This window comes from Pinus tabuliformis, chromosome 8, assembly GCF_031772625.1.
Source record: "Pinus tabuliformis cultivar Carrire ecotype Pingquan chromosome 8, CPIR1, whole genome shotgun sequence".
Taxonomy (NCBI): domain Eukaryota; kingdom Viridiplantae; phylum Streptophyta; class Pinopsida; order Pinales; family Pinaceae; genus Pinus; species Pinus tabuliformis.
In genome coordinates, this window is record NC_142294.1 from 1621493377 (window position 1) to 1621517186 (window position 23810).

General features: G+C 37.6%; 1 long non-coding RNA gene and 1 pseudogene across 1 annotated transcript; both read left to right on the top strand.

Annotated features, from left to right (window-relative positions):
* Nucleotides 1-15001: 15001 nt before the first annotated feature.
* Nucleotides 15002-16029, top strand: LOC149242308 (malate dehydrogenase, mitochondrial pseudogene; annotated as a pseudogene).
* A 694-nt stretch (nt 16030-16723) lies between these two features.
* On the top strand, nt 16724-17568 carry LOC149242309 (uncharacterized). The gene is made up of 2 exons (XR_016245714.1): nt 16724-17032; nt 17205-17568. It is a non-coding gene; the product is annotated as an uncharacterized LOC149242309 (long non-coding RNA).
* Nucleotides 17569-23810: the final 6242 nt, after the last annotated feature.

The following is a 23810-nucleotide window of genomic DNA, read 5'->3' on the forward strand; positions in this document are numbered from 1 at the left end:
TTTGTATGCAGATGTAAGACATGGAGGTAATTCACAAGATGTGAAAATCTATTTCTTTTGTTGAAGCAAGAGTTTGGGCCATCTAGTTGTTGTCTATATTTCTGTTGTTGTTGACAATATGTCAAAAATAGATACAAAATGTAAATTTCTTTGAATAAGTTGTAACTTCACATTTGTTTGAGCCACCTTGGATAAAATACCAAGGTAGAGAAGCTCAAAATACCTTCTGTAACCTTCTCGGTAGGAGTTCTACATGAAGTCAAGGAGGAAAATAGTTCTTCCCAAGAGGACAAGCACATCCAGGAAGGAAAGTGTTTAAAGGCTTTGGTTCGGAGGCACTATGAAAGGCAAGTGTATGGAGGCTAAAAGAAGACGGTGACATACTCTCAGTTACTGTTTAGATCAGTATATCAGTCTTTTGGAGTCCAAAAACTTTTTAGTGGGAAGGTGTGATCCAAAATGGATCTAGAATAGACTTCTAAGTCTAAAAATCTTTCTCACAGAAGGAAAACGAAAGTAAAAGGATGCTCTTGGAAATAGTCTCATCGCATAGAGCTCTTCATTCTGAATCTAACACAATTTGAATGGGCTAAAACAGACTTTGGATGAAGACGTTATTGTAAAAAGAAAATTTCCCAATGTCCTTAGAAAAGGAGGCAATTTCTTATAAATGAAACTTAAGGGCTCCTTAAAGGAATCGCAGCACAATGAAAAAGGGTGAAGCAGTGGGCCTTAAGAATCCCTGATTATGATCTCCAACATATCACATCAGAGGTAGGCTGCCATGCGATATCGGAACTCGGGTGAGCTGATAGAGCGATTGCGATCGGAGCAGTCCATTGGCGGAGGAAAGGAACCCCGGGCTGTCACATATGCGATAGAACGACTTGTGATAGTGTCGATAAAGCGATTGCGATATGCTGATAAAGTGATTGGCGATAGTTGATCGCATCAGAAAAAGGAATGGGAGATGGACCATGACCTTTGGGAAAAGCGGCTTGCGATATGCGATAAAGAGCACAGACCTGAAAGGTTTATGGATGCGATTGCATATTATTTGAAATCTGGATTTGCAGATTTTCAGTCTATTGCTATGTATTTGGGTTTCTTGGCCTTATGCAATGCGATTGCGATAAGTGATCAGAGGATGGACCCAAGAGGATTATAGGGGTGATTGAACTTTATTTGAGTTCTGCCTAAAGGCTCATGATGTGTTTTTCGTGAGATTTCCTATGTGTTTCTGTTATGCTGATATTTTCGGATGTAGGCAGAAGAATGACCGACTGTGTCATTTCCATTGGGAACAATCCATCACACCTGTGCCACGCTATAAGTGGGTGCTTCTGTAATAGGAATGTGTTATGAAGCACACAGAGCCAGAGGGCTAGACGTAGAGCCACAGAGCTAGAGAGCGAGACGGCCAGATGGAGAACCACAGAGTTAGAGAGCCAAAGGGCCAGATGCAGAGCCATAGAGGAATGATTCCTCATGATTGCACATAGAGGAACAGATGGAAGTCCCAGAGTTGGAGGATTATTCAAAGGCCAGACAGACAAGCGAAGAAGCTAGTTTTTACCTCACTACAACAAAACCAGCGATTAGTGTCCCTTTTTACTTCTTTTTTTGCATCTAGAGCCCATTTTTGGTGCTATTTGCATCCATTTATCAAATATGGTGCAAAACTTGACACAAAATTTGCATCAAGTTTTGCACCAAATCTTACACCAAGTTTAGCACCAGGTATTGCAATAGGTTTTGCACCACGTTTTGCACCAAATTTTATGCCAAGTTTTGTGTCATCCTTTACACCAGGTTTTTATCCAGGTTTTGCATCAAGTTTGGCACCTAATTTTGTTTGACATACTTTTGCATCCTCATTTGCATCCACTTTTTGCACCTACACTTGCATCAACTTTTGCATCCTTTTTTGCATCCTTTTTTAAATCATTTGTTGCATCCATTTTTTCATCCATTTGTGCATCCCTTTTGTGCCAAGTTTTACATCGAGTTTTGTGTCTAGTTTTGCATAAAATTTTGCATCTACTTTTGTTGCATCCACTTTTCCCTCTTGTTTGGCATCCATATTTACATCCTCTTTTGCATCTATTATTGTACCCACTATTGCATCTAATATTTTTGTGCCACAATTAGCGCCTAGTTTGGCACCTCCTTTTGCACCCACTTTTGATTATAATTTTGCATCCACGTTTGCATCCTCATTTGCTTCTAGGTTTTCATCAACTACTACATCTATTTTTGCATCCCTTTTTGTATCCAATTTTGGACCAGGATTTGCATCGGGTTTTGTGTCTCGTTTTGCATCTACTTTTGCATCGACTTCTATTGCATCCACTTTTGCACACAATTTTGCATCCACTGTTGCACCCATTTTAAATTTCACTTTTTGCATCCCTTTTTACATCTTCATTTGCATCATACTTTGATTCTTTTTTTGCATCTATCATTACATCCACTTTTGTTATGCCACAATTTGCACCATGTTTTGCACTCATTGTTGTATCCACGTTTGCTTCCAATTTTGCATCCATGTTCACATCCTCTTTTGCATCAAATATTGCATCTATTTTTGCATCCACTTTTATGTCAGGTTTATGCATTGGGTTTTGCATCTCGTTTTGTATCTAATTTTGCATCTACTTACATTATATCCATTTTTTGCATCCAATTTTGTTTTGCCTGTTGCATCAATGTTTGCTTCCACTTTTACATCCATTTTTGCATCTTATTTTGCATATTTTTTGTCTATTGTTACATCCACTTTTATTGCACCATATCTTATGCCTACCATTGCAACCACATTTGCTTCCACGTTTGCATCCACTTTTGTTTCATCCATTTTTGCATATACTTTTGTTTCCGTTGTTGCATCCACATTTGTTTCACCACAATTTGTGCCAAGTTTTACACCTACCATTGGACCCATGTTTACTTCCACTTTTGCCTTCATGGTTGCATCCAAGTTTGCATTGACAACTGCATCTACTTTTGCATCCACTTTTGTGTCAGGTTTTTCATGTTGTTGTGCATCTACTTATGTTGTATCCACTTTTCATCCAATTTTACTTCTATTGTTGCCCCCATTTCTATGTTCGCTTTTGCATCCCTTTTCCAACACTCATCATATTTTCTGCATTGATGATATTCCTTATGGCATTGACAATTATGAACAATTGATGACAATGTCAATAATATTGACAATGATGAAAATGAAGATGATGGCGATGACATGAATTGTGATTATGATGATAAAGACGATAGTGGTTACAATGACAATGATGATGATGGCAATGATTATGATGATGACGATGCTAATGACGTTGGTGAATCTTCCCAATTTTAGATGTTGTCATTGTCATAATCATAAGCATTATCTTTGGTGTCATGATCATCATTTTCATCTAGGTCATCATCAAAAACAATAATGGCATGAATGATGATGATGCATGATTAAACAATGTCGATAGAAATTACATTAATGATGATGATGGGGATGATAAAAATGACAATGACGATGATAATGGCGGTGATGATGATGATCATCGATCATCTGTCAAAAATAGAGTTGTTATTTCTCTTACGTATATCAATGTGTCCTAAAAAACCCTTTTCTAGCACTGATCACATTTTTTGGGTTGATGATATTTCTTACAACATCTACAATTATGAACAATTGCAAACAATGTCCATAATGATGATGATGATGGCATGAATGGTGATTATGATGATAATGTAATGATGGCAATAACAATGACAAGGATGATGGTGATGATGATGACAATGATTATGATAATGAGAATGACCTTACAATCTTATGGATTCGTGAACAATTACTAGTTTCAATACCATCTTCTGGATACGTATTACTATCATTCTTCATGCATTACATTTCCATCGACATCTCTACTCTGAGTAGTGGATGGCATGTCATCAATGTATTCTAATTTCATCAATTCCTCAAATTTTTCACGTGGTAGTGCTCTCTTCAATGCATCTCTTCTTCTCCTAGTATGGTTTAAAAGATGAATTGGATCATCTCGTTGAATTGTTAATGGTCTAGTTGGATCTTGATCATTAATAGGTGTATCATCAACATCGTTTACCTATAATTAAATGCAACCATTATTTAATGTTAGATAGCAATTACTGTATAGAACATGGATCCATTTCAAAGATATACGCAATAAATTACTCAACAAAACAACATTATACATGTATACAATAAATTAAAAAAATTATTTTTGAACACATTATTTTAAAAACAAGCCACATTAATTTCATATTCTTAGATTTTCTACCTTAGGAACATCCAAAAACAACAATTGTCTCAAATTATTCATCTATGCATGTAGTATCATCATGACCAACCTCTTGTTCATTGTGTTGATTTTCTATTTCATTTACAAACTCCATTGTCATATCCTCTTCCACCCATTTATTTTTGCATGATTTAATTGTACGGTGTAGGCCACGTCCATATGCAGGTATTTGTATTGGTCTATCAAAATGATTAAACTCCTCATTTGTTCTGATTCCATTGCCAACCTAAAATAATTGATACATGCATTATTTTTTCCAAGGTTAGAGATTAGACTATATGATGTACTTATATCGTCCATTAATTTATAACTGAACTTATTTATAACACCCACAAAGTATAACAATTGTATCAAAGTATTCATTCCATGTATTATCATCATGACTAACCTCTTGTTCATTCCCAACTTTGGTTGAAGATTAAGATGTCATCTAAATACACCACCACAAATGCATTGGTGAAGGGTCACAAGATGTCATCCATCAACTTCATGAAGGTTGCAGTAACATTCGTCAACTTGAAAGGCATGACCAACCATTCGAAAAGTCCCTCCTTGGATTTGAAGGCAGTCTTCCACACATCAGAATTAACCAAACTTCAAGTTAATATTGCTGGAATATTTGGTCCCCTTGAGCTGGTCCAGAAGGTCATCAATCCATGGGATTGGGTACCTATTATAGACAATGATTTTGTTTGGCACCCGATAGTCAATATAGAGTCTCCAGGTCCCATCCTTCTTATGTACCAATACAATCAGACTCCCACAGGGTGATGAGCTTTTCCTAATGTGCCCTTTCTGCAACAACTCCTGAATTTTCCTCTTGATCTCATTCTTATCCAGAACACAACGTCGATATATTGATCCATTGGGAATGACGCGCTTGGGGTCAGATCGATGGAGTGCTTGACCTGACAATGGAGAGGTACCCCCGCAGGTGAGGTGAAAATGTCCTTGTACTCCTCCATGACCTTGTCCATCTGCTACTACTGTGCGGAGGAGCCATGTTTGGAATTTGTGGTCACAATCTTCTTCTTGTCCTGAGGGTGAATCATAAGGAAAACAAATTTCCTAGTCTGTGAAATTATCTTACTACATTTCTTTGCAGAGATCAAATAGATGGTGGTAGGCGGGGCTACTCGAGCTAAAGGAGTTGGAGACTTTTGGCTAGTCTAGAGAATATCACAAAACAACTCCTAAACTTCAATGCACTCGCTTTCCAACACATACTAAGAAAGGGCAACAAGTTGGTAAACATGCTTGCCAATGAAGGACTCAACTTCACTTTAGAGGTCATGGAATCTCTATGGGAACAAATTTTTGTTGCTCAATGGAAGCATGAATGTCAAGACATTGTTGAACAAGACAAAGTTCCCTAAGGTGGGTGCACAACATTAATTTTCCTGATTGACCATGATCTGTAGTAATCATATGAGAGGGAGGCAAGATGCCCACACCCAGCGACCTGCATGGCATATCTGCCACCACCATCACAATTCTCAGTAGAGGATGATATTTATGGTATTAGAGGCATTTGTACGAAAGGAGGTGGGCTACTATCATTTCGTAGATCTCACACTCTTCGAATCGAGCACACATTCATGGTTTTGTGTAGGTGAGTACACCACTGTCATTTAAAGAAGCAAAGCATATCATGTTGGATCATTAAGAGAAAAGTACAGCCAATTCTCGAAGCCTTTAAAATAGGGCATATGGTCATGGGGTCCTGCAACACTCTATCAATGAATCTAGCTTGCAAGCGCCATGTAATCCCCGACGTTTGCACTTGCAATCAACCCCTTAGGATCTCCACTTTCGGTTATCATCCATGCCTCTCCTTTACAAGGATCTCTATCAATCAAGTTTGGTCTTCTCCTTTACTCCCCTTGCAACTCACTTCAAGATTGGTTCTTTTCCACAACCTATCTTCTTGCTCCGATTTGGAATTTCGGATCTTGTCTCTCTGTCCCCATGCTTGGCTTTATTTTTGTTGCAGGTTTCCTCACCTGAGCCTCCTCACAATTTTAACCCCCCCCCCCCCCCCACTTTCAGTTAGAAAGGTTAACCTCTATCTAGTTTATTTTTACCCACCATCGACTTGTTCCTCCTTTCAATCGACTTTCTGCCGCCCCTACCTCTCACTCAGTCATGGTTCGATGTTGCACCACCATCTCCACAGAGGCAGAACATAGGGGCAGATCGAGTCAACTCCCCTCTCCTACTCCTCCCTCCCTGCATGCCTCCCATGCTCAGGATTCCACCGGAGCCATCGTGGACCATTATCAACGTCTCGTTCTTGAGGTCATGTAGTGAGCTATCGCTTACATCAAAGGGCAAGTTCGCTAGGCTAGAAGATACGTGCCAAATCATCACGTGGAGTGAGAAACACAAGATTATATTCATGATAACAGAAACTCCACCAGGGCGAGGGCCTCTGCTTAAGAATATTAACCTGTAATGGCATACTGAGACACTCATGGGCCGGGTACTTACTGACAGGGTTGACACCTAACAAGAGCTCCTTATTTGATGTTAGAACTCCTGGACAGAATGAACAACATGGAGAACATGCTGAATGACATGGATGACAACCTCAACCAAATTCTATCTACTACCCAGCCTCCATCAACCACAGGAGATGACTCTCACCCTCGAGCTCATACTTAACACCCTGTAGAATGACAACTCAAGTGCAACTCTAGGAAAAATGATAACTCTCGCTATACCGTCTCTATTCTTCTACTTGTTTCAGAATGTATTTTGGTCTCTTAGTTTATGTAATTTTGTCTATGTATATCCTTGTTTTTGGTTTAAATTCCCAGACTCTCAGGTCAGAAAGAATGCGAGCAATATGAAAATTTTGTTTATGTGCTATTGCTTTGACCTCCCTAACGATAGACCAAACCAATCCATCTATGTTATAATCACATTTTTTCTCGCAGTAATATAATCTAAATCCTCTAATCTTACAAAAATATGTCATTATTAGCTCAAGGCTGAACTCTTATGGGATTAATACCCTTACTTACCGGATTTTATTTTAAAATACTCGTTTATCTAACTTACTTGCTACATTAACCCAACTACCTTGTTATTTACTGCGCTAAGCGCATGAAATAACTCCATTCTTTCAAACAATTCTATCTCTTTATTTATCCTGTAAACTATTTATAACAACATTCTTTAACCCTACCTTATACCTTTATAAAAAGATTTAATTATCATTATAAATCTCCATCAACAATTATATTTTTATAATATCTTTCCTCAATGATCTTATTACTTTGAAATAAAAATTAAAAACTATCCTAATCCCTAAATATAAACCTTTCCCTTTCCCTAGAATGGAAAATGGTCCTTTGCACTCTTATAACCCCTAAAAACATATTCTTTTAAAATATATAGCTATCTCAATTATCACTCCCTTTTAAAAAACACCCTAACATCATATTCACCACTTTTAAAGATTCTCTGCAAAGATTCACCACTTTCGAGGATTCCTTGGGATTGGACTATTCGACATACATAACAAACAACTAAAATGGTCCAATATCAATCAAAATATCCACAATATGACATATTCCATAAATAACTAACACCCCTGAAAAAAAAAAAAACTTTCCTTTTAAACACACCGAGATTTGCAATGTTTAAATACATTGTAAACTAGTCTGACCCCTAACCAGAGTTTGATAAAAATCTCCTAATATTATTAAATTTATTTAAAAAAATAAAATAAAAAATATCTCTATTTTATAATAACTTAATTAACATTTGACCAACTGAAAATTTCGATCACATGATGTTCCATTCCCGAACCTCGTCCCCCCAAAAGAGGGATTTCTATCACGAGCTGTCTGATTGTCAATAACTAAGAATTTCGCAATAAAATAGATTAAACCAAAGCCTTGCATAGTACCGTGAGGCTTTAAAATCCCTTTTAACAAAGTCGTATCCACACATCTCCATTGATTCGGCCTTTAAGCTCTGGAATCTCCCCCTTCTTCTTCATCTCCCTTCAGCTTGCATTCTTTCAGTGTTACCAGCGGCAAAAATGAGTTCTGCAATGCGACGATTGGTGGGATCTGCACTGAAGAATGCATCATATTCTTCTTTCAAAACTAATGTTATGCCGAGAAGGTTTTATTCGAGTGGTGGAAGTCCGCCACGCAAGGTTATTGTGTTGGGAGCTGCTAGGGGTATCGGGCAGCCATTGGCTCTTCTGATGAAACTCAATCCTCTGGTGTCAAAGTTGGCGCTCTATGATATCGCTGGCACTCCAGGTGTGGCTGCAGATGTCGGCCACATCAACAGCCGTGCTGAGGTGGGTTCCTCTTTTCCTACCGCGTTTTTTTCGTTCTCTGTATGCTGGATCTGTTCTCTCTGCGAACGATAGAGATGTTTTGATTTTAGTTTCAAGGGATCTCCATTGGGATCGATCGTACGACGACCCACTTGGTAGGATCTACTTTTCGTTAGTTTTTTACCTGTTATTAGTTCTTTGATTTTACGTTTCTGATATTGTCCATGGTCAGATTCTTCATCATTTTGCATAACATAGTCATCACCTGAAAGACAACCAACATGATAAAAAGTGAAATCGAGTGCTAGAGATAAGGATTTTGCTGGAACAAGACCTTCACCTCAAGCCAAACATGGTTAATCCCACAAAAATCGACCATCATTGTGTAGTGAAGAAGAGACACCCACTCCATCTGGAAATGCAAGAACAATTGTATACCCCCATTTCCCTAGTTTGTGCAAAGCAAGAGAAAAATAAACATCTCATGAAATCAATAAAATGGTAGAGGGAAGATGATTATCAAGAGAAAATGAAAACATATACACTAAAATCGATTTATATGCTGCATCTTTCCTTCCATTGGGAAGGTCAATGAGGTTGACTCCAGCCTTTTGACAGCCTTCTCTCAGTCTTGGAGGAAAATTATTAAAATCTCCATAATGCCGAGAGCATGGTGACAACACCTGTAACCATTGGATGCAACCCAAGAGCCATCCTAATATTACCTGCTACATCCTCTGGATGGACTTCCCCAGGAATAGGGCAATTTTCAATATCCCAATTTAGAAATATCCTCCGACTTTATTAACCAGTACTTATTCAGTGACCAGTAACACATGGGATAGTATTATTTGCAATTTTCTTAAGGAACTTCATCAAGCTTGAAAGACGAGCCATATCTATTTTGCAATATAACTTTTACCCATCTTGCACATTCAAAAATGCCATTGCCCGAAAGATGCATTTAAACAAGCTGACCCCAGATAATTTTGTCTCATGAACACATGCCCACTACTAGAACAATACTAATGTGGACCTATGCACTGAGAGGAAACCGAAACCATGTTGCGGAGACCTGAAACAGAAAATCCCCAAATATATCCTCAGAAGGTCAAAGTCCAGGTTTATTTGGAAATCAGGAAATTCTGTTCCTTTCAAATACGTTTATATAATCTGTTCAGAAAATGGGAAATATCATCTTTATGGGGTCACATGTCCTGTACATCCTGCATTAGTTAATAACAAGTCATGAAATAAAATTGATCAGTAATCAAACAAGTCATGTTGCTAGAATCACATCACAAGAGAATAAAAAACAAAATCATTATGTCAGCCTTCAACTTTCTCACAATATAAAAGCTCTCATTTCATCTTATATATTTGTAATAAGAATTCCTCAATACAATATATAAATTACATCTTCCAAAATGCAAACCATAACCTCTACTCTGCATATTTATATGTCGCTATAGATAAATTACAAACCTGTAATTCTCAATATCATTTAGAGCTTTGTTCCATAACTCTAGCATTTTCTTTTTAGAAACAGCTTCAAACTCTTGAGAAGCCAAGAACTTCAAAATGCTGTTGAGAATTAAGATTTCAATTACTTGCTTAGTTAACTCTTTAAAAAATGTATTTTGACAATGCTCTAAATAGTTTGAAATCATCTATCCTGAGACATTAAGATTTGATACTTACATCTAGACAAAGAATGGTGACTGCAACATCGGTGGATTGTTAATTTTAATAAACTTTAGAACCACCGTCAGCAACAACGAATTTCCTTTTAATGTCGCATTCCTCCATCATAATTGCAACATCTATAAATTTTTGAATTAGTGCTTCAAGTTATTAAACACCAAATACATTGTAATCAAGATCTTCGGTGTATCTTTGTTAGTCCAGTGTTGAAAAATTTGGCAGCAGAATTGCACAGGAATGGCTTACCAAAATCCCATGCAGTTCTCGTTTGAATATTTCTAGGCTTGCTTCTACTGCATATTCATCAACATTCAAATCTCCTTGGAGGATCATCTCTCCATCCCCATCTTCGTCATCTTGTTCACTTCAACTTCCATCATATGAACCTCCATCTCAATGTGAAGCCATTTTCACTTCTATGCCATATGCATCAAAGTCATCACATAGGTCATTACAAGCACCTAAATCTGTGAATTCTTGGACTCCTTTAAACTTTTCCCTTCTCTAACTTTCCAGTATGTTCTTTCTTCCTAAGCACATCTCTTGAATCATTGGTAGAAGAGTTCATTTTTATATTACCTTGTATGAACTTGTTTGATAACTCTCTTAAAGACACAAACTTATTGTTTCCTTTTCTTTCAATGATGTGGTGAAGACATCATGCATCTTTTCTATCAAATTAACTAGATTATAAGAACCATACTCCAATAAATATAGAGGTCTGCCAAAGACCTTTTGATATTCAGATGGAACATGTACAAGAAGCATACTTCCTCTATATATATTGAGAATGTGGACAAGTTGTCTTTTTAAACCTTGAATATCGCTAGGTTGCACCCAAAAATATGAAGTTTGTCCTGCATTTGTTTCATTAGAAGGCATTCCATGTTGACCAGAATCTGTGACAGATAATGTCTGCATAGGCTTATCAAGTGCAGACAATATGACACTAGCTGTTTGAATCCTTTGTAATGAGGAAGATTTACCTACATGAGTGGGTAGAGTCCTTGAAATAGGAGCTGGATATTGTGTTGACCATGAATGCACTATAACATTATTATCATTTCTTATGAAAGAATTTGGGTTATATTCTCCAACCACATGAGAAGTTTTTGTCAAATCCATCGAAACATGCTTTGGATTTTTACAATAAATTTGGTTTGGAGTATTTCCAATGTTGTATCCATTCTTGAAGCTCCCTCTATAGACAATAACTTCTTCATCATTTTGCATATCAGAGTCATCACCTGAAAGTTGGGAAGATGGTATTTTTGAATATGCAATTCACATTCCTACAGTGAACTCTTAAGCGTGTCTTCATGAAAATGGCACGTAGCACGGTCAAAGAGCAGCTTTGGTCTTGGGTTGGGTTTGATTCCTAGCTTGTAAAATTTTCCAGATGTTGTAGTTCGAACTTCGAAGATGAAAGTACAAAACATTGGTAGACAAACTGCTTAAGAGTCATTAAGCATGTAAAGGGTTAACGGCTGAGTATTATATTTTGTGTGAAACAAGAAAACATGAAATTAACCATTTCCCTGAGAAAATGCTTCAGGGATTGCTTTCCAACCTACTTTCTCTATCCAGGACTCTGGCTTCTTTTTTGGTGACTTGTCTACAAAATGCGTTTGATTGCTGCGACTGCCAACTTGACACCACGTACAGCTCTAGAAGAAGATCAGTGAGAGCTTAAGAACATGTGTTTCTTCCGGTTAAAATCCAGAGTAGTGTGGATTATGTATGCTTTTGTATATTTTCAACTGTTGGTAATACTCGTCCTGGTTCCTCTTTCTTCTCCTTCATACCAAGTTAATTTTGTTTGCCTGAGTTTGGTTATGGTATTGTGTTTAATGATGGTGTGATTCCTGGCTGATTTTACATGCCTGAATTCCATGTGTTAGACCTATGAACCAAAGGAATCCTACTGAAGTAGTTAAAACCTCTTTGATTTGAAAAGCAAATACCCATTAAGCTAAGTAGGTTCCCGAATCCCTTGATAGTTCCAAGAACAAAATGTAGGTGTATTCTACAACCTGAGTTGTGTCCACTGCCCCACGCCCCCTGCTCCCACCAAGCGTGTATTGAATCAAATCCATGCATTTGGTACATTTATGATTTAATATGGATACTGGACTCAGTGTGCAGCTTCAGAAATCCCAAATACATATTTCCAGTTTAGCTTCAGAAATCCCAAATGCATATTTCCAGTTTATCCAAATAACATAGTGTTTTGGCTTTTGTCAATTTTACTCGAAATCCAATGAGCTGAGCTTTACAGCCTCTAAGAAAGAGGGAAATAGTCATAGACACAATACAGCTAGAAAGGTTCAGGCTGTCTATGTAAGAGGGAAATAGACACAATACAGCTAGAACTGTAAGAGATGGCTTCTTATTTAAATGCTTTGAGTAAGCATCCCTGACTATGTACGGGAGATCGTCTTTAGACCAAGTGTTGACCCTGGCTGTCGAAAAAGAGTCTCCATCGTAGGCTTTGAAGCTCCATGGCTACTAGCTTGTGCAACATGTTATTGTTGCTACGGGGTAGTGTAAACTATGTAATGTCTTAAGAGCAGAAACGATTCATCATGCAAAAGGGATTAATAAAGTTTAGTAAAGCAAGAACTTTTTTGAACTTTATGGTTTTATGCCATGGTCCTTTTATTGAAAGAGTGGTTGTCAATGATCAAGTTTGGTGTCTTGAGTCCCTTCTTTAATATTATTTTATAAAAGTTGGCCCTTTTCCTCTGCCTTCAAATTGCAGGGAAGATGGTATTTTTGAATATGCAATTCACATTCCTACAACGAACTCTTAAGTGTGTCTTCATGAAAATGGCACGTAGCACGGTCAAAGAGCAGCTTTGGTCTTGGGTTGGGTTTGATTCCTAGCTTGTAAAATTTTCCAGATGTTGTAGTTCGAACTTCGCAGATGAAAGTACAAAACATTGGTAGACAAACTAGTTAAGAGTCATTAAGAATGTAAAGGGTTAACGGCTGAGTATTACATTTTGTGTGAAACAAGAAAATGGGAAATTAACCGTTTCCCTGAGAAAATGCTTCAGGGACTGCTTGCCAACCTACTTTCTCTATCTGGGACTCTGGCTTCTTTTTTGGTGACTTGTGTACAAAATGCGGTTGATTGCTGCGACTGCCAACTTGACACCACGTACAGCTCTAGAAGAAGATCAGTGAGAACTTAAGAACATGTGTTTCTTCCTGTTAAAATCCAGAGTAGTGTGGATTATGTATGCTTTTGTATATTTTAGTAGTACAATGCCTGCCTGAAGGATCCAATGGCTACTTAAAGGTAGGTCCCTTGTTGCACAAAAAAAAATATCTTATACATGAATTTGATGTCTCGGTTGGCTGTGACCTTAAAAGTTGGATTATTAATATGTATCCCTAAGAGACTGGCACCCCTCTCAAAAGTTTGTAGATCTCTCAAAGGTCTGCAAGTCTGGTCATGGATGCAACTACCTTTGATACAGTTGCAGATTCTTTTATGGATCCTCTTAATGAGCCCAAAGGGGTCTAATCACTTGTCCAAATCTTGTAGTCAAGGAATGCAGACAGAAGGTGTGCCTTTCCCATCATGTTGCTTACAACTGTTGCCTGAAAATGCCAAAACACAATGCCAATGCCCTGCATGCTAGATAAAGTTAATAACAGTCTGAAGAAAGGTACAGATATAGATGACAAGACCTCCTTCTAGGGAATCAAAATGGAAAATGACGCTTAAATATCCAATCAACGAATTAGAATTTCACCACTGAAGTTCAACCCAGATTAAATTGCTTGCTAGGAAATGTTGATCTAGAAATCATCAACAAGAATTCAGATGGGAGAAGAGAACAGTTGAAATCCAAGATTGGTTTGAATGCACTCTGTCAATTGCTAAAACAAGAACATTGCTTTTATTTAGATTGTGGGTTGTTCAAGAGAGGAGAACTATAATATTTATTTCTGCAGATTCGGTCCTCTTAAGGCATTTAAAACAGAAAACATTTAAAGATAGTTTTACATTTTAAGGATAAAATATATGGAACCTTTCATCATGACACCTGTAATGTCATTTAACAGGCATTGAGCTTTGCAAGTTTGATCCTCAGGTTACACCGCAGTAGAGCATAATTTATTTAAGCAAGAATCTTTAAGCAAGTTGTTGATCTAGATTTACATACTGTTCTTGTATATAATCAATTCTACTGGAGAGGTTAACGAAGCTTGAAGACTTCTTTGAGTCAAACGAATAGGTGATTGACTCATTATTGACTCTTTATTTAGACAAATTGCAGCTAACTTTTGCCCATATGAAGGAAATACTAATTGAAATGAACTTAAGAGTAATTAGCTGTGTAGTCCAATGCAAGTTTGCAGCCACTGTTAAAGCCCTGTTATTCTTGTTCTCCTCTTGTAGTTAGTAACTTAGCTTTTGGACTTTTGAGAAAATTGGCATATGAATATCAATATAAAAAATATCCTTGGTCTTCTATTTAACTGTGCACAAATCCACTGATCGCGAGGTATCCTCTATAACATTATATATTACATACAATCAGTATGTACTACCATTAGTGTGGCAAGTTAATAGATAAAGAAGTATGTTTCACAATTATTTGTTTTGTTCATGTACTGGTGTGTGTGTATAGTATGTATAGTATATTGTTACATATTATATAGATAGAGATATGGAGAGGGGGGAGAGTGTACTGGATAATGTTTTCCTTCTATCAGGAATGGTATATTTGGATTCAAGAAATCATCTAGAATTGGTTTTTATGGCATTGCTGAGGACTTGATATCCATGGCAGGCAATTGTAAATATGATCAGCAATCCTGTAAATTCTACTGTACCAATAGCTGCTGAGGTTTTTAAGAAGGCAGGGACCTATAATGAAAAGAAACTCTTTGGTGTTACTACTCTTGATGTTGTCCGTGCAAAGACGTTCTATGCTTCAAAAGCAGGGGTTCCTGTTGAAGGTATTTAAAATTCTGGCTTGTTATGCTTAGCTACTCTCAAATATTTAGTATTCTGTAAAATATTTTTATTTTTTATAATTTAATCATGAAATATGCATCCTGGGCAAACATGCCAGGCACTTCTCCTCATTTCAAGGATGGTATCATAGGGCTCAAGGCCATCAGAAATATAGTCAGCTCAAGATGTCACTTGAGGGAATTGAACCCAGGTGGGAAGGATAACAGTCTTTGCACACAACCATCTGGGCTAGACCCAATACATGATATGCTGCAGGATCTTACCAACATCATGCTTTTTTTAACATTAGATACAATTCTCAGTTTTATGTTTGTTGTTGATGTCATCCTATGCTGTCTGCAGAAGTTGATGTTCCTGTTGTAGGTGGACATGCGGGTGTTACAATTCTTCCACTTTTTTCACATGTATATGACTTTGTTGGATCCTCATCTTGAGTTTTTTCTTTACTCTTGGATATTATAAGATTAATTTATCAAAGATAAAATGAGATCATAATTACCTACCCTTCAATACAGTTAAAAAGGGAACATACACTTTTTTGTTTTGATAATTTTTTTTAGGCAACACCAAAGCCAAACTCTGTATTATCTAAGGAGGACATTAAAGCCTTGACAAAGCGCACACAGGATGGAGGAACTGAAGTTGTTGAAGCAAAAGCAGGGAAAGGTTCAGCCACGCTGTCTATGGCGTAAGTTTATGTTTTGGTCCTCTATAGTGGCTAATATGCATTCATATCTTTTGAATGTTTTTTTATTCTTATGTGACTGTCTAGAGTGCTGAATTTTTCATCTTGATGCAGTAGTTGGAGTCAGATAATCTTATCATGGTGTGTGCTTCATGATTTCATGCTTGGCATGCAACATGATTTCATGCTTGATAAGTACCTAATCTGAGATTCACTGTCAGTGAGAATATGGCATGAAGGAGCTTCTTTCTCTTTATCTGAATCTTGTACTTCATACATTTGCATGTCTCAAATCTTTTGCCTTAAGCTTAGGTACTTATCCTACATGAAATCATGTAGCATGCATGTCTCAAATCTTTTCCCTTAGGCTTTCTCATTTGTGTGAAACTCAGCGGGTGCTTTTAACCTGTGAGGTTTGACCGATGGATTGTTGCCTTTCATTTACCTTAGTTTGATTGAAATGTTCAGAGTTAATCTAGATTCTGCATGCAAAGATCCTTCCATAAGAAAAGCCATGAGTCTCTTCAAGGATGTTATTCCTTCTTAAACATAAGATATGTCAAATGGATCCCGCAAAAGTTGTGTGCTTGATGATGGGTAAATCTGGGTATGAGATTTACAAATTTGCACTTACATGTATGCCTGTGGTTGCAATTCACAGATAGGTGCATAACATCCATTCATTACCTCATCTTGAGCATTTGAGCATGGTTCATGCAAAAAACATTGCTGGTCAGTTAAATCCATTAGTTGAAAACTTGGAAGTGAAGAGTAGTGTTGTAGTCTTCTCTATGTTGATGAATGCTTTTTGAGACTTCAAAATGTTTAGACATGCAATTCCTTTTTCATCTTGCTCCTGTGTTCTCAATTTTTTTTTTTCTACTGTTTTTTAAGGCCAAATATAAACCATGGGATATATATTTTTACCCTGAAGACCTCCAAATCATTTGGAAAAGGAGGTGCTGCAGCAAAAGAGATGGGTTGAATTTGTTGTTTGGATGGACTCTATGGTATGTAATCTTAGTTGGATTTCCAATATACTTTTAAACCATATTTTCATTTTATTTTTTAGTACTATTAGATATTATATCTTACCTCATTTTATGGTTAACATTGTATAACAAAAACATGCGTTGTGTTATGTAATTAATACTAACATGTAATATTGATTTTTTTTGTCAGAATGCTATAGGTAATGATTGCCAAGACGATGATCCAAATTATGTTCAACATATATCAGGAGATGATGAGGATGAGGATGAGGATGATGGTGGTGAAGGAGGAGATGATGATGATAGTTGCGGTGTTGGTGATGATGTGGATCAGAGTAATGAGGATGGTCAAGATGATCATGAGGATGATCTTGGTGGTGGTAGCTAGGCATGCACATGCATTGTTTTTTATGAAGAAATTATTGTGTAGAATGACATTGTTATGTTTAGATGGGTGTTGTGAATTTACCCTATATCAATGAGACATTTTGATTTTGTAATCATACGATGAGTTTGATTTATGTATGTTGTTAATTTATCGTAACGATATTCATGAAATATTTTGATTTGTTAATCATATTTGAATTTTAGTTGTTTTGATTAAAAATAATACTGATTTTATTAGTATTATGTTGCTATTTTATACATGTTTTGAAAATTTTTAATGGCACATTGTTATTTTTTTGGATGGATGTTGTCAATTTCTCTTAAATTTCTTTACAAATAATTTTGAATTGTGATATCTGCCTTAATGATATTTAGAAACTATCATATATTTCACTATGAATCTATAAAGGGGGTCATATATGTAAAGAAAAATATACTCTATATAAGAAGTCAAATGCGGATGTAACCATGGATGCAAAATTGAAAGTAAAATTGGATGTTAAACTAGGAATTAATACAAAATGCAAACAATTGACGTACAAAGTGTTTTAAATTAGAAGTGAAAAATTGTGCAATAGTTGACACAAAGAAGGGAACAAAACATGGCATACAAAAGGATATCAAATTGGGCAAAAACAAGGACACATAAATGGGCACCAAATTAGATGCAAAAAAAGACAACAACTAGATGTAAAATAAGATGCAAAGTTGAGCGTTAAAAAGAAACAAAAAATGTTACAAATTAATATGCCAAATGATGATGCAAATAATGGTGTAAATTTGGGATGCAAACTTGGGTGCAAAAAATGAAAAAAAAAAGATGTAAGAAAAGACATAAAACAAGATGCAAAATGGGGCTGAAAAAAGGTGAAACCAAGGATGCCATATTGGATGTAAAAAATGATTCCTAATCACATGCAAATTTAGGCTCGAACTCAGACACAAAATTATATGCAAATGTGGACACAAAATGAGGAAAAAAAAGATGCAAATTTGGATGGTGAAAACGATGTAAAACTAGACACCAAAAAAATGCAAAATTGGATGAAAAAGTTGGTGTAAATAATGGTGCAACATTGGACACAAGTAGACACAAAAAAATGGTGCAAAAAGGGGCATAAAATAGCTTAAAATTGGATGCAAAACTTGGTGCAAAAACAAATACAAAAGTAGACGTAAAAAATGGCTCTAAATTGAATGTACCATTAGACACAAAATAAGATGCAAAGGTGGACACAACACATGACTCAACATAAGATGCAAATATAAATGCAAATTTCGATGCTCAAAATGATGTAACATTAGATGCAAGAGATGGTGTTAAAAATGATGCAAAATTGGATGAAACAAATGACGCAAAATATGGTGCAAAATGAGATGGGAAAAATGGAGACAAATCAAACGTAAATGTGGATGTAAAAAATGGTCCAAAAAAAGATGCAAAAATGGGCACAAAAATGGATGCAAAATTTGGTGCTAAATCAAATTCAACACATGGTGCAAAGATAGGCACCAAAGCTGGTGCAAAAATAGAAGCAAAAACTAGTGTAAGACTAGATACAAAACCTGGCGTAAGACTAGATGCAAAAACTGACACAAAATGGATGCATAAAAAGACGTTAAATTGGATTCAAAATACAGTGTAAACTTGATGCAAATGATGGTGCAAAAATGGAAGCAAAGAATGACACAAAATAGGAAGCAAAAGAGAATGAAAAATAGATGCAAAAAATGACACAAAACTAGAAGCAAAACCTGTCATAAAATAAGATGCAAATCTTGGTTCAAAATTTGACGCAAAAAATGATGCATAGTTTGGTGTAAAAAATGATGCAAAATCTAGTGTGAAAAGGGATGCAAAATCAGGTGCAAAAAAGGACGCTTTAAAAATTGTACAATAGAGCCCGATTTAGCGCCAGGTTGCTCATCACAATTACAAAAAAAATGCACTAAAATCTGGCGCTAAATCTGGCGCAAATCGCTGGTTTTGTTGTAGTGCCTTGAGAGAGCAAGCTTCCCTTCAGGGAGATCACAACTGGGAAAAGAGCCAAGAGCCAAGAGCCAAGAGCCAAGAGCCGAGAGCCAGAGCTGAGAGCTAAGAGCCAAGAGCCAGAGCCAAGAGCCAAGAGCCAAGAGCCAAGAGCCAGAGCTGAGAGCTGAGAGCCAAGAGCCAGATCCAAGAGCCAAGAGCCGAGAGCAAGAGCCAAGAGCCAAGAGTCGAAAGCCAGAGCTAAGAGCCAGAGCCAAGAGCCAAGAGTCAAGAGCCAAGAGCTAAGAGCCGAAGCCAAGAGGCAAGAGGCAAGAGGCAAGAGGCAAGAGCTGAAGCCAAGAGCCAAGAGCCAAGAGTCGAGAGTCAGAGTCGAGAGCCAGAGCCAAGAGCCAAGAGGCAAGAGCTAAGAGCCAAAGGTGAGAGCTAGAGCCAAGAGCTAGAGCCGAGAGCCAAGGGCCGAGAGCCAAGAGCCAAGAGCCAAGAACTGAGAGCTGAGAGACGAGAGCCAGAGAGCCAAACAGCCAGTGATATAGATGTAATTCTAAGTCCATTGGTTTAGTTTTAAACCTATGGATATGAGTGTGGAACTTGTAAAAGAATTTAAGCCATAATATCAAAGATCTTGGTTGAGTTTACTAGAGCTCACGGAGACGTAGCCCAAGAGGTTTGGGTGAGCTCCTAACTATATTTCTATTGTGTATGATGTTTATTTGCTACAATGTTTCACTGTTATATGCTACATATTAGTTTAAGCAAATAAACTTAAGGCATTTGGCCAGTTAAAGGTAAACTAAAAGAATACACCTATTTCAAGCTTCTCTTAATTTCGCAAATTATCAATCATAAGCAAAATCTTGGAAATTGTTTAAGCTTTAGAGTGGGAGATGTTCTTGTAAGTTGACAAGAATCCTTTAGTGCCCCATTTAAGATCACTCCAAGAGTGACTGGTATGTGTGGCTGAATTCTGTGTCGCTTTTGTAGAGAAGTGGCCAATCAGAAGTCTCATTTCCACAAGAGTTGATCACGTGGTTAACGCCATGATCGGTGGTCAACTGAGGCAATCTACAACATTATTGGTGCTGCCCTTCTTATACTTGATATTCAAATGGAACTATTGCAGGCATGTGGATGACTTTTAAAGGTGATCATTCTGCAACTTCCCTTGCATTTATATGAACTGCATGGGCCGATGGTCTGTGTGGATGATCATTTCATTCCCCAAAATGTAATGCTTCCATTATCAGTAGGCCTGCATAATGGAATACATTTATTTTTCATAAGTGGGATACTTCCGTACTGTGTCCGAAAGTGTCTCATTGTGATATGCCATTGGATGCCCGTGTTGAGTAAGGACTACCCCAATAGCATAGTCAAAGGCATCTGTCTCGATCTCAAATGGTTGTTGCAAATCTGGTAATGCGAGCAATGATGCCAAGAAGAGGCGACGTTTCAACTATGTGAATGTCTTTTATTAAGATTCAGACCAAAATAAATTTTTGTTTTCTCCTCCCTTGATAACTTGAATCAAGGGCCAAGTGATATGAGAGAATCCCAACATGAACCTATGGTAGAAATTGGCAAGACCCAGAAAGCTACAGAGCTATGTCAAAGTGGTTGGAGATGGCCAATCCTAAATGACTTGGATCTTGGCTAGATCCACATGCACCCCCCTTTCATCAATAATGTATCCTAGATACTGAACTTGGGTCATGCCAAAAGTGCATTTCTCCAAATTGGCACATAGATTGTGTTACCGCAGTGTTTGGAGAACCTGTCGAATGTGGTGGAGGTGCTCTTCCAAACTATAGCTGAATATCATGATGTCATCCAAGTATACCACTACAAACAAGTTGGTGAATGGTCACAATATGTCATCCATCAGCCTCATGAATGTTGCAGGAGTATTCGTCAACCTAAAAGTCATAACCAACCATTCAAAATGGCCCTCCTTCGCTTTGAAGGTAGTTTTGCACACATCGGAGGGTTCAATTGGTACATGGTGATGTCACACGGAATTAGTCGACAATGCGGACACAACCGACCTCCCTAGAAGCCTAAGACTCTCTAGTGACAAACAAGACAAACGAGAGCAATCCTTCTCTAAATATGCATTACAATATGAGAAATCAAGTGTTTATATCTTACCTGTAACCCAACGCTGTTGTAGTAGTCCAGCTTCGTTGATCCGGATGAGCTCCTCCTTCTCTTCGAAACCTGCATTCACCAACAGTCACACAATTAAATAGCACCTGAATATCACATAAAATAAAAAATATTTAACATATAGACCAAGGAGTATATGAAACAACTCATAGATAACAAATTGTTGAGAAGAATGGACTAATTTGTATTAAAGGTAACAAAAGGAACCATTACAACCTGAGCCTTGGTGTTGTGCAAGCTCCTCCCAGGGTCCACAAGAGTTCTCCTTTACTCTGATCAGCTCACCCACCTCCCAATGGAAACAAGTAAAGATGGTAATCTCTCCTCACAAGCTCTCACAAGGAAGTCCTAATTCCAGCAGCATCTACCCTTAGGAATGTTCAGCTTTCAACCTCTCCTCCTTCTGGCCCAATGCCTGTATTTATAGTGCTCAAGAGGAAGTTAATCAGGTCCACCATCAATGGGATAATCCCCTCTTTGGATGGGATAGCTCCTCTCTTGATGGGATAAGTTCCTCTTTCATAGGGGTACATGAACCATCTGGAGGCGCTCAATACACGTCGAACAACCTTCTAGAATGCTCTAGAAGTGACCACAAGTAACTTTTTAAAGATGAAACTCGCGCCTTTTGACCCTTACAGGGGTACGCACCTGCCCCTTTACATATAGAGCGTACAAGTACGCAGTTTTTGTGAACATTAGGTGTGTATATGCAGGTAAGGCCGAGAGAATCTGCGTACCCAGAGATAAACACATTTACAAAGACTTTCTCTCTTTTTGGAGTTTGACATGGAGAGCAAAGGCATAAGATTTGCCCAGGAGGATAGCATGACTGTTGATAGAGCCATACTAACTGTAAATAGCCATGGTGACATTTTTTAGTGTAACAGATTGCCCCCTAAAGTGCGAAGCCTGTAGTAGATTAGGGTTTTGTATTATCTAGGAAGGGTGAAGCGCTTTATCATTTCAAGGATTATCTCATGGAGAGCCTGGTCAGAACCTGCAATTTTCAACACAAAATACATGTATAAGATTATATCATCGCTGAGGTAGGCATTCCCATACTCAGATCAAAACTTTAACTAACAGACTAACTACTCTGATACAGGAATGATCTTGCAGTACATCATAATCATAGACTTTTGTAGACATAGTATGGGCACAGCCATCTGTTTATGATTAGTCTACTAGATAATGAATACAAAACTCCTCGCAGCCTGGATGGTGGAAACTAGATCCAGGGTCTTCATTTCTACTTCCCGAATTGGTACGATTCTAGCCATGCGAATAAATGAGTTGATGTCGAACATGGTAGAAACCACTTGATTACCAGTCGATGATGTAAACTGTTAACAAGTGTGAGAGAGACCACCAGTAATGTCAATGGTTCTCAAAGTACCTAGTACAATCCTTGAGATGTGAATGAATGAGTTGATGTCGAACATTTCACGGAATCCTTCGATCGAAAGTCAATGATGTAAACTGACGTCAAAGCCGAGAAACCTACCATTGATGCATGCAGACTTCAAGGTACTGACGATTTCTAAGTCATCTCTCTAGATAATGTGTTGATGTCGATAGAAAGCGACCCGTTGCAGGCAAGTGCACAACACGAAATCATTGTTCAAGTTGAAGAAATGTTGCTGTAAGGACTGACTTAGGGATGGTCAAATGGATGACAAGTATTTTGCAGATGAAAGTTTTGCTTGCAGACCTCTTGAACACATAACGACACAACAGATGGCTTGGTGACGAATGACTCAAAGTTAATCCCCAGAACCCGGCTGAAGTCTTTCAATGTGGTTTGATCAACTGTGAGGTAAAGGATTTCCCAACCTAGGTGAATGAAAAGTGTCGTGTTCAAGAGTGGTAATAAGGTTTCTTCTGAGACAAAGGATAACAAATAGGCTCATTCTTCTCTCTTTTCCCCCACCATTTCTGGCAAGTACCTCTTTATTTTTAACAAGCTTGAGGAGGATAACATATGCTTGATTATAAGCTCATCCTTCGGATGAGTCCAACCTAGTTTTGATTCGAACCCTGGGAAGGAGTGGTTCGTTCCTGTTTGTAATTGAACAGGTCCTTTACTGTGAAATTTTAACGAGCCCAGTATAGGAGAAACTCGGCGTTTTTCATTTTTAGAGAGTCTGAAAAAACTAAAGAAGACTCCAGGTTGAACGTTTTCATAAAGTTGTGTCTCCCAAGCCCGAAAAAGTATAAAATAATACCTGAGAGAACCGCTTAGTCTTGCGACCA